Genomic DNA, 17,866 nt, shown 5'->3' on the forward strand with positions numbered 1-17,866 from the left:
GAAAACACCAATGCGTAAAGATACGTGCACCCCTGTGTTCATTGCAGCGTTATTCACAATAGCCAAGACTTGGAAGCAACCTAAGTGCCCATCAAGGGACGAATGGATAAAGAAGATGTGGTATATACACAGTGGAATACTACTCAGCCATAAGAAACGATGAAATCCAGCCATTTGTGACAACATTGATGGACATTGAGAGTATTATGCAAAGTGAAATAAGTCAGAGGGAGAAGGCCAAATACTGTATGATCTCATTCATTAAGTAGTAGATAATAACAACAACAAACAAACACACAGAGACAGAGATTGGATTGGTGGTTACCAGAGGGGAAGGGGGGAGGGAGGAGGGCGAAAGGGATAATTCAGATCCAGGCGCACACCAACACACCGCTTCTCCGGCCATGCTGAGGCTGTGTCCCACATATAGCAACTAGAAGGATGTGCAACTATGACCTACAGCTATCTACTGGGGCTTTGGGGAAAAAAAAAGGAGGAGGATTGGCAATAGATGTTAGCTCATAGCTGGTCTTCCTTAGCAAAAAGAGGAGGATTAGCGTGGATGTTAGCTCAGGGCTGAGCTTCCTCACAAAAAAAAAAAACACACACACAAAAAAAAACCTGTACATTAAAAATGAAATAAAAAAAAAGTAGGGCAAACTTACAGCGAGTATAATAAAGATCTAGAGTCACTGATAAATAATTAGGTCATACAAATTGATGTGAAATACACTAAAACATGGACAGACACATTTTCATACAGCATGAACATGAAATTAAAGCAAAAATGCAACCAGTAAAAGGACATGGAAAATTTTCAATCTAAAATTAAATACGTAAATTAAAATAATAACATTATTTTTAAAACCAGCAGAAGGGTTGGGAGGAAAAAGTTCTTAAATGCCCAATGTTGCCAGAAGTGTGAAAAAATCTGCAACATTTAAAATGCTGATGGTATTGTAAATTGCTATGCTTTATGAAGAAATTTTGCATTTCAAGGAAAAAAAAGTATCATATGATTCTCTAGCACCACTTGTGGAGTTTTTACTAGAAAATAAATTACACTTTATAATTTATTATAAATTTATTATTTATAATTATAACAAATTAGGAAAGCCAATGTGATTGGGAATATTAGAAGGATTAAAGAAATCATGTTAAGCTACATGAGGAACTATTTAGTGGCTCATATATCAGTGTTAAGAACTTGAGCTTCAGCATCAGATTCTCTTCATTTAGATCACAAGTGAAACATAACTCTGACATTTTTTTAAACCTCTGTGCCTCAGTTTATTCATTTGTGAAATTTGGATGCATATAGTTGTATATATATTTGTATATGTATATACATGTACATATATTTATCCACATAGTTGTATAAATTTATGGATTGCAAGGTGGAGTCTCTTTGAATTAACTCCCATAACATTTCAATCAATAAACACCTTTTATGCTTTTATTTTATGCCAGAGGCTCAAGATTCAAAGATGAATACGAGACTGTCCTTTTCCTTAAGGGAAAGACTATTTGACAGCACACAGTCAATGAAGAGGCACATTTCCGTCAAAAGGATTTGGTGGAAGAGGAGTAGGGGAGGGGGTCAATTTTATCTGAGATGTTATTACTTTTCTATCAATGTAGAGGCTTTTTTTTCTCTTAACCTATGTAAAACTTAATTTTCAAATCCTGTTAAAAAGAATATCTATTCTTAATTAGTTTACGAGTTATGGTAGATTATCCACTGAAAGATTAATTACATGCTTTCCAGTGAAGTATTATAAACCATAAGTTTAAAGTTGGACCAGATGCATTTCAGCCCTGAAAACTCATTAACCATCTGACCATGTTGCGCATATGGCAACAAAGTGAAGAATGTATCCAGTCAAACACACATAAACACTTCTTCATCATTATAGGACAACTGCCTCTTAAAGTATGCCAGTAATCTTTCTATTTCTCATACCTACAAATATCTAGTTTAGGAACAGAGAAGCTGGTAAGAGAGAAGTTTCAAATGGTGAATTTGTGAACCCACACTAAGTATGTAGAAGTAGAACTGCTGATCTCTAGTCTGCTTTTGTTGCAAAATTCAGCATTCATTTCTCTTAATCTCAAATTTATAATGAGTTTGGGATTGGAAATGTGAAATTCATGTTGAGAGTGGACATTTTCTCTATTGGCGAAATCACCAACACTGATTTCATTGGCCCAAATATTTTAATACCTAAATGATCTAGCTATTGGTTTATCGGAGAGAGACTGCCTCTACCTCTTAGGCAGGTATCAAGTTCCAGGCATGTCCCAAGTGTCCTTCACAATTCGTGTTCTCGACACAATAGGACCACTGACAAAGTAAACATTTTGTGCAGCTCTTCCCCTGTCGCAAGATGGCAGCCAGCCCTAGCAGCCTGAACCGTGTGATAAATGAGGTGGTTTCAAAGGGAAGTACTTAATGATTCCGTGTATAAAGCCAGATATATTATGTCTCTCCATAAATATACCAGTCAAAATAGTTTACATTTTGGATTTTTAATTGATTTTTTTCTTTTTGCCAAATGTCTGAATTTGATAGGTATTACACATGCATAGCAAACATTAGCATTACGCATGATCTATATTTTTATGAAACTTATTAATCAAAAATATTTATAAAAGAAAACAATCTGTTCATCTCTTTCTGAGAATGTGGATAATCCTTTTAAATTCCTTTACAATAACCAACTTACAATTTTATAATGTTGCAATATGTCCATATTGGAAAAGGAGAATTCTACTTTATAATTTGATTCTTGAAATGTATCCATTTCTTCACTGAATTTTCAGTTTTAATGAAAAGAAGTGATGATGAGGGAATTGTGTTTTACTTTGAGTAGACAGTTTTGTGTGTGTTTACAGGTACAGATGGGCCTACAACAATGGCCAAGATCTGTCAAATAGATAACATTATTTTCCTCTCGATGCATATGAAAAAATAAATGGCAATTTAACTTATTATTTCTTCTACTTTTGAACGGTAATGAATAGAACTGATGATAATTACCAGATTTCTAAATATGTACACTAAGTTGCTTGCATGATTTTAAAAAACAACCTGAGTTATTATCTTTCTTTATGGGTATTTTTAGAATAACTTTTATTTATTTGCTGATTGTGGATGTTTATTTTCATGCAAGAACTTTAAAGAGTGTGTGAGCACTGTTATTAAAATGAAATGAGAGAAAAGGGACAATGTAGTCTGCTATAAAATGCACACGGAAAACCATAAACTTTTATTCATTAAATATATTATTACTACTTTTTCTTTGTATTCATTTCCGTTGTTATCCATCTTTATTAAGTTAGTAATAAAAGGTTAAAGTTTACCAAAAATTCATAGACTGAAGGAAAACAGTGATAGGGATTGGATGAGACATATAGCATTATTTAATTTAATCACATGCTTATTTTAATGACATTTGAGCAGATATTATCTTCATGTTATAGACAACATATATAAAGGTTCATATAACATAGACTTGATCACATACATGAATGAAGCGCTTATCTGTACAGGTGGTACATCTTTAATTAAATGGAAAATGAAGAACTGGTGATTATACTAGTAAATAAATAACTACTAAAGAAATCATTCTGGCTCTAAGTGTACCAAGGTTGTACAGAAGCAATAAAGACCCACAATTTAATGTTTCTATTTTAAATTTCAGTATAAAAGTTTAAATATCTCTACTGATTCAACAGTGTTCATTTTTATATCTATCTCATTCTTTAATAATATTATGTACCAATATCAATTATAAAATAAATAATTAAAAATGGAAGAAAGAAAAAGTAAGGTTAGAATAAAATTAAAAATAAAACCACAGTAAGTTAAGTACCATAATACATTCAATAATATTCCATATATTTAGCCAGAGGGCTGCAAATCTGACCACAGGCATCCTTGTGGTAAATACAAGGGGAAACATAATCAGTTATTTTACCAAAATTTTTTCTAAAGAAAGCAAAACAATTGCTCAGTATAATAATATTTTAAAGAGACATAAGCTGTGGAAAATTGAGATGAAAAACAATAAATCCACTCATAAAATCTCAGAAGGCATCACCGATTTTGTTTACAATAATGGATGTTTCTAAAATCATTTAGCATAGTGGTTTGTTCAGAGTAAAGAAAACTGTTCAAAAATTAATAAAGGATAAGAAAATATCTTCTAAAAATTTGACCGTGAATTTTGACTACTATTGATATCTGACTTTAACCCTAAAAGCCTTATAGATTTGGCAGTTTAGTTATACGTTTTATAAAATATATATATATATATATATATTTTTGTTGAGGAAGATTGACCCTGAGCTAACATCCATTGCCAATCCTCCTCTTTTTGCTTGAGGAAGACTGTCACTGAGCTAACATCTGTGCTAGTCTTCCTCTATTTTGTATGTAGGACACTGCCACAGCATGGCTTGATGAGTAGTGTGCAGGTCTGTGCCTGGGATCTGAACCGGCGAACCCCAAGCCACTGAAGCAGAGCACGCGAACTTAACCACTTTTCCACCAGGCTGGCCCCTATAAAAAATATTTTTAAAGTTTTTTTTAAACGCAGAATTAAGTGAGTTATCTACAAAGAATATTCATCTTGTATTCTGAGATGTTAGCATATTATCTAGTGTTTTATCTCTCGACATAATTTCTGCACTAATATGGAGACTATGTGTAAATAAACATGCCATGGAAAAGTCATCATTTGCTTCTAATGTACTATCTTATGTTATACTGAAGGAATATTTTTAATTGAGGTCTTCATGCCAGAAGCTGCAGATTAGGGCTCTTTTGCTACTGAAATGGAAAAATAGGTATAAACCAGAACATAAATAGGGAGGGTAAGTAAACCCATGGAGCACCTACTATGTATCTGACAGTGTGGTAGAAAAGTTCACATTGATCTTCTGAAGTGTACTACATCACACTTCAAAGTAAGTAAACATGTTTCGTAATCTTTTCCACTTTCCATTTCAAGCCTAGCCACTTATTTTGTTGATTGTAATGCTCCCAGCATTTTCACGCTGAATCCAGCTCAACTTCCCATTCTGGTATGACCTTCTGGCCATGCCCCTTCTTCCTCAACAGCCCTTCTTTCACATCCACAATTTTCAAAACATCCTCACATGTATTTCAGTAGGATCACCTTTTAACCTACAATTCCACAAAAATTTAGATAAGAAACTGATCAGTTCAGATATATACAGATATATATCTGATATATAGAGGATAGAAGGCTAACTCAACACATATTAATGCCTGCTCAAGCCTAGTTTAGGTAAATTGTATGGATGCTGAGATATCTTCTTATGACCTGATGATTTATTGCATAATATTTAGTATTGAAAACTTATGTACCTTGTGAAGATGTGGAGAAATTGGAACTCGTGCATTGTTGAAGGGAATGTAAAATGGTGCAAATGCTATGGAAAACAGTATGGAGACTCCTCAAAAAGTTAAAAATAGAACTCCCATATGATCCAGCAATCCCATTTCTGGATATATATCAGAATATAAATTGTGGGGAAAAGGTCTCAAAGAATTGAAAGCATGGTTTCAAAGAGATATTTGCAGACCCGTGTTCACAGTAGCATCATTCACAATAGCCAAGAAATTGAAGCAAATCAAATGTCCATTGACAGATGAACAGATAAAGAAAATGTGGTATATACATACAATGGAACATTATTCAGACTTAAAAAGGAACGAAATTCTGTTACATGCTACAACATGTATGAACCTTGAAGGCATTACATTAAGTGAAACAAGCCAGTCACAAAAAGACAAATCCTGTATGCTTTCACTTATATGAGGTAGCTAAAGTAGTCAAACCCATAGCAAGAGAAAGCAGGATGGTGGTTACCAGGGGCTGAGAGGAGGGGGAAATAGGCAGTTGTTTAATGGTTATAGAGTTTCAATTTTGCAAAAGAGAAAAGTTCTGGAGATCTGTTGCACAACAACGTGAATATGCTTAATGCTACTGACTGTACACTTAAAAGTGGTTAAGATAGTAAATTTTATGTCGTGTGTTTTTCACCACAGTTAAAAAACAAACACTTGTGTCTTAGAACACGTGAAAGAGGAAACTTGTATTATTGGAATTAGGACATCCTATATAACATTAAATGGCCTGCTTTTATCATTGCCTTCTCAGAATTGGTGAGTACATTTCTTTGATAGTCGTTATGGAACACTCTACCCTTTGCTACCATTCTCTCAACTTCTCTTGGGTTGATTTCCAGTTGATTGTGGATATGTTACTCTATAGTCCTTGAAATGTGTCAGCCTTGTTACACCTGTTCATTGTAAACTCGTGGCTACATCTAGCAGTGTCATTCAGACTTTTCTATTTGGGTCCCATTTATAATGGTAAACATGTGCACTTGGGTGGTATATGATTGTTAAGAGTCATTAAAGGAAAACGAAAAGTAGGTAGTAGTCTGATCGATATAATTGTGGTATTATCTGAAATAAAATGTTCTCTTCATTAAAAACTATTATCTGAATTTTAGATTCCATAAGAAATCCCATCTTACTCGATGTAAAGAACTGTAATTTAGCTTTCTACTTTATTGCACACTGAACTCTGTCACCAAAACCTTGCTTTATTAGTTATTGCTAAAAAACCGTTTATGAAAAACAATAGTTAACAGAGGTGCTAATACATTTTAAATGATATCAATATTCAAAGTTCATTCTTTCGTTTCTCTATTAAGAAATTTAAAATTGATTTAATTTTATTGAATTGAAGTATACTAATGGCTTAGTATTACTATAGATATATATTTATTTAACTAGCTCTTTTCTCCATGTTTTTGAACTCCTTCATTCCTTTAAAATTCTATTCAATTTTATTTGCACAAAATATGCTTTTCCTTTTCTGTGTAACTGCTACTCAGTTTTTATCCTTTTTTTTTTGATAATTCCTTAGTGAATTTATCTTTGTTTTTAAGTAGTTTATTGTTATGGATGATTCATAATGTCCTTCTTGAAATATTTTACATTAATCATAGGCAATATTTCTCTAGTTTTAACCTTCTTACCTAATCAGTTTAACCTCTTTTCAGGAATGAAACTCAGTTTGGGATCTTCCTACATATACTGTTAATTGCCTACAAAAATTTATGGTTATCTAAAATCCCCAAGCTTATTCATTTCCTTTTGCTGTTAAAAAGACTTCGTCTGGATCATTACCCTTAGCTAAGCAGGTATTATTCTGTATATTATTAATATTATAAAGTAGGCAAATAATATTCTTTGATTCTCCAAGTATGTTCTTTATACCTTAAGAAGTTCATTTTAGATATCTTTTACATTTACAACATGGTATAACTTAAATAGATCACACAAATTCCTTGATGAATTGTTGCATTTTTTTGCAAATTTGGGGGTAACTACTTACACGAAGAGTAAAAAGGTATTTCTTCTCAACATACATCTTCTGTTTAAAGACAGTTACATGATTTAAACATTTCCCAATATTGTCATACTTAGCCTTTTTACAAGCTGCATTAAATTCTCTAGATATATATTTCCACCAATATGGCTGTATAGATTTACCACATTACTAATTACTTTATTTAAAAAGTAAATTCATTATCATTTGATTTGAATTTTAGTACCTTCTTACCATAACTTCGATTGGAATAGAGAAATCAAAAATGTAATTTTCTACAAGAAAAACAAAAATTAAACTAAGAAAGTTTAGCAACAGATGCTTCAAGAACTTCTTCACTTGGGGGTACGTATGTTTGCTTTATTAGTCCTGTGGTGCTTGAAAATGCAACTTTTAAAAATCCTACAACCTAGAAATAGCTCAACACAAAGGGAGCACCAAAAAAACTCCCACAAACCCCAAATACACAGAGTGGTCATTAAAGTTATTTCCCCAGAGATACCCTGAATTAATGGTGCAGCATTCACACAGATGAGTCTCCATTTCTTTCTCTTGTTTCCTGTTTCCCAATGACATTTTGCATCGTTCTTGCATGGCTTCTTTCTTCTTTACTTATTTTTATAACCTCTTCCTTGCCAGTCTTCCTACCTACTTCAGTTACTCTATATTTATTATCTAATTTTTAGACAACTATTTCTTTAGAAAGGAAAAAGTATAGAAATTCAAAACAGGTTTCATGAATCTCAGGTGAAAGATCCTGTCTGTTTGCTGAAGTGGAAGTTCTTAAAAATGAAAAGATATTTGAAGAAAATTACTAGGTTCAATTGCTCTAATGGAAACTAGCTCCTACAAAATATTAAGAATTGACTTAAGAATTGACTACACAGTAGTTACGTATTAGTGAAACTTACCTACTAAAAAAAAAGATTATAATTTGCCTTTGGTTTCTTTGTCAGTGTCTTTCCCATATGAGTCCTTCATATTGTAAACATACTTATTTTAGAGTATTCCTTTTTTATCCTTATAATGCCATAAAAAATAGCTGTATTTAAATGCATGTAAGATTCAGTGAGGGCAAGAATTCTGTCTTGATTTTGGTTGTCAGGTGCTAAATAAATATGAGTGGATTAATTAATGGGTCATACAAAAATAATCAATTGACTCAGTCAATTCCCTAAACATATAAAACCAAATTAACTAGACAATTCTGTGAAAATGGACTAATATCTAACTGCTCTATAGTCAGTATAAATCAGTGATGGGCAGTGGGTTGGCTACTGGCTACCTGCCTCCAATCTAGATGCTGAATCTGTCTGTGATCTGATTTCAAATAAAACTTTTGGGTTCGTAACAGATGAGGAAGAGGAAAAACCAGTGAAAAACCAAGATATGCAAACAAAGAAAGGACTTGCCACAACAACCAACTTTGAACAGGAGAGAAGTCCTCTAAGAATGTTTCACTCTGTGCAAGTGAGTTGTAGTAGGGCAAGAAGTTAGTGTAGGAGGCTGGGAACTGTCCAGGAGAATTACACTGTGGAAAGAATAATACCAAATACCTCTAGTCTCAGCCCATCCTAGTCCATAACATGGCAGCATCTTGCTGTTTTGGAAAATAGGGGTGACAGCACTGCCCTGGGCTGTACAATTTATCCTTGCTTCTCTAAACAGCGATAATCCCACAACTGTATGAGAAAGGAGGTCCGTAATGGAGGTCTACTTTGGTCATTTCTGTACTCTCAGTGTCAAACACAGTTTGTCACATGATAAGCACTCAGCAAATGAGTTATGGGTGGAAATGCACAAATTCTAGCCACAGCTCTGATCCTAATAGCTAAATGATCCTCATAAAGTTACTTGAACTATCTGAATATGTTTCTCTACCTGCAGAATAAAAATAATACCCATCTATTTGTGTTTCATGGATGCCAAAGGTAAAAGAAGGTGAATACACTCTAAAAGAGTACAGAACACATGAAGTCTGAAAAATAAGAATGCTCTCTGTGTTTCAAATATGGCCATTCATTCATTTTTTATTCTATCTTTTAAAGAGCTCTATTGAGGAATAACTAGCACAGTAAACTGCACATAAAGTTTGATAAATTGTAACATGTGTATACACTTGTGAAAATATCACCACAGTCAAGATAATGAACATGTCATCACCCCCAAATGCTCGCTCACGCCCCTTAGTAATCCCTCCATCCCACTACTTCCCCCTTCCTCCAGACAAACACTGATCAGCTCTACATCACTATAAAGTAATTTCCATTTTTGAGATTTCTATGTAAGTGGAATCTTATAGTACGTACTCCTTTTTTCTTTTTTGTTCTGGCTTCTTTCACTCCCCTAATTATTTTGAGATTCAGCCATGTTTTAGCATGTACCAATAGTTTATGACTTTTTATTGCTAAGTACATTCCATTGCATGCACATACCACAACTTGTTTATATATTTAAACATTTTTGGGTATTTGGGTTATTACCATTTGGGGGCTATTATAAACAAAGAAGCTACAAACAATTGGGCACAAGTCTTTTTGTGGACGTATATTTGTCCACAAACATACATTCTTTTGGGTAAATACCTGAAATGGAGTGCTGGGCAATATGGTATCTGTTTACTGTTTAAGAGATTACCAACCTGTTTTCAAAGTAATTGCACTGTTTTACATTTCCACCAGCGATGTATGAGAGTTCTAGTTCCTCCACTTTCACACCAACATTTGTATGGTCAGCATTTATTTTATTTTACTTTATTTTATTTTATTTATTCTTTTTTTTGCTGAAGATTCACCCTGAGCTAACATCTGTTGCCAATCTCCTCATATTGCTTGAGGAAGATTGTCACTGAGTGAAATCTGTGCCAATCTTCCTCTACTTTGTGTATGGGACACCGCTGCAGCATGGCTTGTTGAGCGATGTGTAGGTCCACACCTGGGATCCGAACCCGTGAACCATGGGCCACGGAAGCAGAGTGCACAAATCTAACTGCTACGCCACCGGGCTGACTCCAATCTTCCTCCTTTTTTTTTTTGGCTTGAGGAAGATTAGCCCTGAGTGAACATCTGTGCCAATCTTCTTCTATTTTGTATGTGGGTCACCACCACATTATGGTTGACGAGTTGTGTTAGGCCTGCTCCTAGGATCCGAACCCGCGAACCCAGGCCACTTAAGCAGAACGCACTGAATTTAACCACTACACCACAGGGCCGGCCCTGGGTCATTTTTAATTTTGGCCATTCTCATAGCTATGTAGTGAAATTGGTAGTTCCAATTTGCATTTCTTAATGATTAATGATTTTGAACATCTTTTGATGGCCGTATTTGCCAGCCTTATACCTTCTTTGGTGAAGTGTGTTTAAATTGTTTTCCCACATTTTATTGGCTTGCTTGTTTTCTTATTATTGAGTTTTGATAGTTATTTATATAATCTGGATATAAGTTCTTCATTGCATACATTATTTGCAAATATCTCCTCCCAGTCTGTGCTTGTCTTTTCATTCTTGTAGTGTATCTTTTAAAGAGCACAAATTTTTTTGTGTGTGTGTGAGGAGGATTAGCCCTGAGCTAACATCCAGTGCCAATCCTCCCCTTTTTTCTTGAGGAAGATTGGCCCTGGGCTAACATCCGTGCCCATCCTCCTCTACTTTACATGGGACACCGCCACAGCATGGCTTAGCAAGCAGTGCGTCAGTGCATGCCGGGGATCCGAACCTGCGAACCCCAGGCCGGCACAGTGGAGCGTGTGCACTTAAGCGCTGCGCCACTGGGCTGGCCCCTAAAGAGCACAAATTTTTAATCAAGATTTTTAAGCAAAATCAAAGCAAGTTGTTTTGTGGAAATTGACAAACTGATTCTAAAATTCATACGGGAATGCAAAGGGCCTAGAAGAACAAAAACAGCATTAAAAGAAGAACAGTAAAGTTGTAGGACTAACACTACCTAGTTTCAAGATTTATTTTTGAGTTAAGGTATTCAAGACAGTGTAGATTTGCCATAATAGAAATATTGTTCAATGACACAGAATAGAGTGTCCACACAGTTATGGGCAGTGATTTTTGACAAATTTGCAACACAATGCATTGGGGAAATCATAATATTTTCAAAAAATGATGCTGGAAAAAGGGAGTTTTCATATTCTCTTTAATAAGAATGCCAATCCATAACTTGCACCATAAATAAAATTTACTCAAAACTATAAAACTTCTATAAGAAAATGTAGGAGAAAAATTTATGCCCTTAGGCTAGCAAAGATTTCTTAAATTCAACACCAAAAACATAGTCCATAAAAGAACAAATTGATGCAATGGATTTATTAAAACTTAAAATCCCACATGTTAGCATTTGGGTGATTAAAAAGTAGTGTTAATTTTCTCAGCAACATTCTCCCATTGAAAAAAGTGAGCAAACTCATATGTTAAAAAAAAGACAGCATTTTTAATTACATTTCTTTTTATTAGATACTCTGGAATTATTGTAAACAGTGTTCTAATTATTTGTTGCTAGAATATAGAAATATAGTTTGTATTTATCGTTGTATGCAACAACCTTGCCAAGTTCACTTATTCTACTAGTTTGACTACAGATATTTTGGATTTTCTACAGTCACAGTTGAATCATCTATAACTAGTGATTCTATTATTTTTTTTCAATTGTGATAAATTTTACTCATTTTTAAAATTTATTATACAGTTTAGGACATCTGATATAATGTTGAATTTAAGTAGTGACAGTGACCATCCATTATCCGTAGTATAAGGAGTGATGTCTTGTTTTCCATACCTAGCTTTGGTAATTTGAGTCCATTTTCTTCTTTAGTAGCTTATTAGGTATTTATTAATTTTATTAGAATTTTCAAAGAACCAATATTAACTTTACCGATATCTTCATTTTTTGTTTGATTTCTATTTTATTTCAGCTCTTTTCATTATTCCTTCTGTATATACTTTTTTTAACTTCTTAAGTTGAATAGTTATGGCATTGATATTTTGCATAGACCTGTTGGCTATTTGTAAGTCTTTTTTGGAGAAATGTCTATTCCAGTCCTTTGCTCATTTTGTAATTGGCTTATTTGCTTTTTTGTTGTTGAGTTGTAGGAGTTCCTGTTATGGTTTTGATTTTAAACTCTTGTCAGATATATGGTTTGCGAATATTTTCTCCCATTTTATAGATTGCCTCTCCACTCTGTTGATTGTTTCCTTTGCTGTACAGAAGTTTTTAGTTTGATGTAGTCCCATCTGTCTGTTTTTGCTTTTGTTGCTTGTGCTTTTGAGGTTATATGCAAGAAATCATTGCCAAGGCCAATGTCAAGAAGTTTTACCTGTATGTTTTCTTCTAGGAGTTTTATAATTTCAGGTCTTACATTTAAGTTTTTAATCCATTTGGAGTTGATTTTTGTGTGTGGTGTAAAATAAAAGTCCAATTTTGTTCTTTTGCCTGTGGATATCCAGTTTTCCCAGCATCGTTTGTTGAAGAGGCTATCCTTTCCTCATTGTGTACTCTTGGCTCCTTTGTTGAAGATGAGTTTATTTCCGGGCTCTCTATTCTGTTCCACTGGTTTATAATTTCAGGCTATGTATCATTGGGTACATACCAATTTAGAACAGCTATATCTTTCCAGTGTATTGACTCCTTTATCATTATGCCATGTTCCTCTTGCCTTAAAGTTTTCATTGTCTGATATTAACATAGCTACACTATTTTTACCTTTATTTTAATGGTACATATTTTCCATATTTTATTTTTCCTCTTTCTGTGTTTATAACTTAAAACATTTTTTTCTTATAAAATTGGATATAGTTAAAGATTTTTAAATCCAGTCTAACAATTTTCTTCTTTCAAATTGGAGTTCTAAGTATATTCAAATTTAATGGAATTACTGACAGATTTGAGTCAAAATCTACCATCATATTCTTTGTTTCTATTTTTCCATTTGTTCTGCTTCCTTTTTCTTTCCATTCCTGCCTTAATTGGATTCATAAAGCTATTTTTTTCAAAACTCTATCCTTTCCCCCTTAACTTGTTAGCTATAGTTTATTTTATTGTGTTTTTTTGTGATTGCTAGAAGAATGATTTTCAAGCATTTTGTTCTCAAGACATCTTTGCATTCTTAAAATTCTTCAAGTACTTGAAGAGCTTTCTTTTTTGTGGGTTATATCTATACAAAATTACCTGTTAGAAATTAAAATAGAGAAAATTTAAAAGCACATATTTGGTAATTCATTTAAAATAATAGTAAAATCATTGCATATTAATATAAATAATATATCATTAAAAAATTAAAATTTCCAAAAGAATTAGTGAAATAGCATTATTTCACGTTTTTGCAAATCTCATTACTGTCTGATTTAAAGAGAGACAGCTGGATTCTTGTATCTACTTCTTCATTCAGAGATACTTCTGACGTTTTTTATTAAAATATGTAAGGAAAATCTGGTCTTATAGAAACATGTAATTGGAAAAGGGAGGAGTCTATTAATAGCCTTTTTAGATAATTGTAGATATTTTTCTTTGCTACTACAACAAATAATAGTTTCTTGAAGGTTAGTTGCAATGTGGGATCTGAAACCATATCAATATGTTTTGCATATACTGTTACATTAAAATCCATTGGTCTATTGCATGCTTTGATAACATGCATTAGTCTTTCATTAAATAGTGGTTTGCTCGGGGCCAGCCCCATGGCATGGTGGTTAAGTTTAGCGTGCTCTGCTTCAGTAGCCCGGGTTTGTGGGTTTGGATCTCAGGCATGGACCTACACCACTCATTAGCCATGCTATGGGGGCAACCCACATACAAAATAGAGAAAGACTGGCACAGATGTTAGCTCATGGCTAATCCTCCTCAAGCAAAAAAAAAAAAAATATTGGTCTGCTGAGTTATGCATATGTTTCAAATGTTGACACATTTCATTATACAATATATTAAAATTAATATTTTTAATTATTACCAATATCATCAAAAAGTTTTTAATGTTAGGGATCCATAAAGTTCATGTTAATAGATACAAGTTTTCAATAATTCTAATTTTTGTTTGAAAGTTCAAATTTTGTGATTGGCACAAACACTATTAATTGTTTTCCTTAAAGTGATAGGTCACTTTGTTTATTCTTAAGCAAATGTCTTCCAAACACCTAGTTTGAATTTCCACATATCCCTGTCTGTCAGTCTTTCAAGTAAAAATCATGTTTAAGAAAAAATGGCTAGTTCAGCTTGTAACCCAAATAATTGCACACTTATTTGATGGTTTCCTTGAGATAACCATCATACTTTGGCGTGCAAGAAAATAGCTTTATGTGGGCTTCCCATTTCATCACACAGCATATTAAGAATGTCTACTCAAGGACATTCTTAAACAAAACTTTTTATTTGTTTTCCTTTGAGTGTATGAAAAGAATACAATGATGACTGATATCATTTGGTGCCACTGACATGATTCAGACCAAAATATCAGCATACTTTTGCACAGAGTAAATGTTAATACAATGAAAAGAATAAATAAACTCATAATTAGAAAAATTGCTTTGATATTTTGGACACCCCCCCCAAAGTCTCTCAGGAATGGCCCAGGAGTCCATGCACCCTGTTTGAAAACAGCTATCCAGACTCTACAACATGCATATTTGACACATTAGAATCAACTATTAACTGAATTTTTACCATATCCCAGACAATGCAAGGACTTTAAAATACTTTAACTCCATTTACCCCTCTGATACTTTTTATGCTATTATTGTCATATATCTAAATATGTATTTCTTTACAAACCCTATAAGAGGTTGTTACTCTTTTGTATAAGAAAATATTTATGTGGATTTAGCCACATAGGTAACATTTCCATTGTTCTTTATTTTTTGTTACATATTTGTACTTTTATCTGGAATCAATTTTCTTTTTCACGAGGAATTCTCCTTAGAAGTTCTATCTGCGTGAGCTCCAAAAAATGAGTTCTCTGTTTTCATATGTTTGAATACATCTCTTTTGTTGCCTTGATTTTTATAGAGTATTTTCACTGGAGGTAGAATATTAGGTTATCATTTATTATTATTATTGTTGTTGTTTATCATTATTTTCATACTTTAAAAACGTTATTCCACCAGAGGGGAAGGGGTGAGAGAGGAGGGCGAAAGGGATAATTCAGCACCTGTGTGTGGTGATGGGTTGTAATTAGTTTTCGGGTGGTGAACTTGATGTAATCTATGCAGAAATAGAAGTATAATGATGTACACCTGAAATTTATATAATGTTATAAACCAATGTTACTGCAATAAACAAAAAATTAAAAAAAAAAACAAACCTACTTCAAATATCCAATTTAAAAACTTGATGGATAAGAAAACTGTTTTCTTTGTGAATTTTATAACTAGGTAAATTTTCCTTCAAATATAATTAAATAAGCAAACATTCTTGAAAACACACACACACACACACACACACACACACACAAATGTTATTCCATTGTCTTCTGGTTTCTATCTTTCTCAATCACACCTAGGTATTGGCCCCTACTATCCAATTACTTTAAAGAGCTGTTTTCCATTGTTCTAGTTGTACTTGGCAAGACTTTTCTTCTCATACAAGCTACTCCATCATAGCTGGAAACAGAATTTCTTTCTAATTCATTTTTAATTATAAACTAAAATAATGGACGAAGTGTTATATCTAATTCTAATTGCATTTAATTATTTTAAGTACAAACATACCTCAATATTTGTTTGACCTTGATTAGTAGAAGATTTGAGGGGAAAAATCAGCTACATTTAATCTGTCCACACATTACTTCCTGTGGTTCTAAGGCAGAAAGCTGAAATTTGTCTTTGTGTCAGACTCTTGTACTTTGGAATGAATCATTTTGATAAACTCTCTTAGTCATGAATATGTAAGCCAACTACCTTTGTATTGTGTTGGCAGCAGGCCCAAATATTTGTTGAGTAAGAAAAATGTCAATTCTTTATAAGAGGTTAAGTATTTTCATTGTAGGGTGAAAGGTTATACCAGTTGAACAATGTGAAATGGACATTTCAGCAGAGGGATAATTTGTATATTAAGAACAAATCTTCAGCATCCTGTGGTAGAAGTCTGAAGAAGGAGACAGAGGGAAGTGAAGAGCTGAATGTGGTGGTGCCCATGGAGGAATGGGACTAGCGAGACAAGGGAAAAAATTAGAAACACAACAAGGCCTTGCCCAATGTGAGGGAGAAACCAACAACTGCAGGGGAGCAGAAGTCTGCTAGATAATTTTCAATATTCTGTTTCTTCATTTTAATTCTCTAATGATATTTTTCCAGAGGAACTATAGTATTGATCTTCCAAATTATCATTCTATGCAGACATTTCAAGCAGCACAGAAAATCAGAGATGAGGCCGCTGGATGTTGCCTGGGAGGGGCAGTTTACAGCCAGAGATGAAAAGAAACATCAGATGTCTGCGTTCCCTAGGGTTTCTAGGAATTCCTTGAGGAAGTTATTGGACTTATTATGCTATTTCAGGAGAGGACCCGAGTTATTTTATTTTGATACAAAAACAAAAGATAAGCTCAAATTGATAGAAAATGTGGGCATATTCAATTTCCATGGTCTATGAAATAAGGACCAAATTAGAGAATTACATAGAAAAAGTTTCATAATTTTCTGTGTAAAAAATTACATAGAAAAAGTTTCAAGTATAAAAAGTTTCATTTTATACTTGAAGAAATAGTTTAAAAATCCATTTATTATTTTAACGTTTATTAAAAATATCTAAAATATGCAATAACATACTGAACAGTAAATATGCCTAAATTAAACTCAATATTCATTTTTTCTACTTTAGTATCACCACCAATAACAGAAAAACAAAGGATCTTTGATGACGTGTTATACCTATGAGAAAAGTAGTTCACATTGATGAGAAGTTCCAGTGTTTAACCCAAAGACCTGACTAGAATGAACAGGCCTCTGGTTACAACTTCTAATGTATAAGTTAAGTAGATTTTTAGTTATGCTTTTTTATGTGGAACTACAAAATGGCAAATCTCTAAAATTCGAAAACTTCAAAGCATTGTTGGAAATTGATTTATAGTGTAAAGCTCCACATACTATTAGAAGGGAAGGTAAGTTTTCTTCTCTTTCATTCATTCTTTTTAAAAATGTCTTCAAACATTAAAGGAATTTTTGCAATTTGGAGAAATAAAGTGAAGCAAAATAATAATAGTATTTTTTCATTTGCTCAAAATCCTTTATGAATTTCTTACTACTGTATGCATAATATACTAAACCACTGGGGGAAACATTAAAAAGAAAACTGTCAACCAACTGTTGTTTCAATCTCATATATATCATTTTGTAATGACTTGGCTATACTTTTTCATAAATGAACTAAAAAACCACTTTATTACTTAGTGTTAAAATAATCATTATTTTATTCATTTAAATGTTCTAATTTTAAAACAGGGA

The sequence above is a fragment of the Diceros bicornis genome, chromosome 10 (assembly GCF_020826845.1).
Source record: "Diceros bicornis minor isolate mBicDic1 chromosome 10, mDicBic1.mat.cur, whole genome shotgun sequence".
Taxonomy (NCBI): domain Eukaryota; kingdom Metazoa; phylum Chordata; class Mammalia; order Perissodactyla; family Rhinocerotidae; genus Diceros; species Diceros bicornis.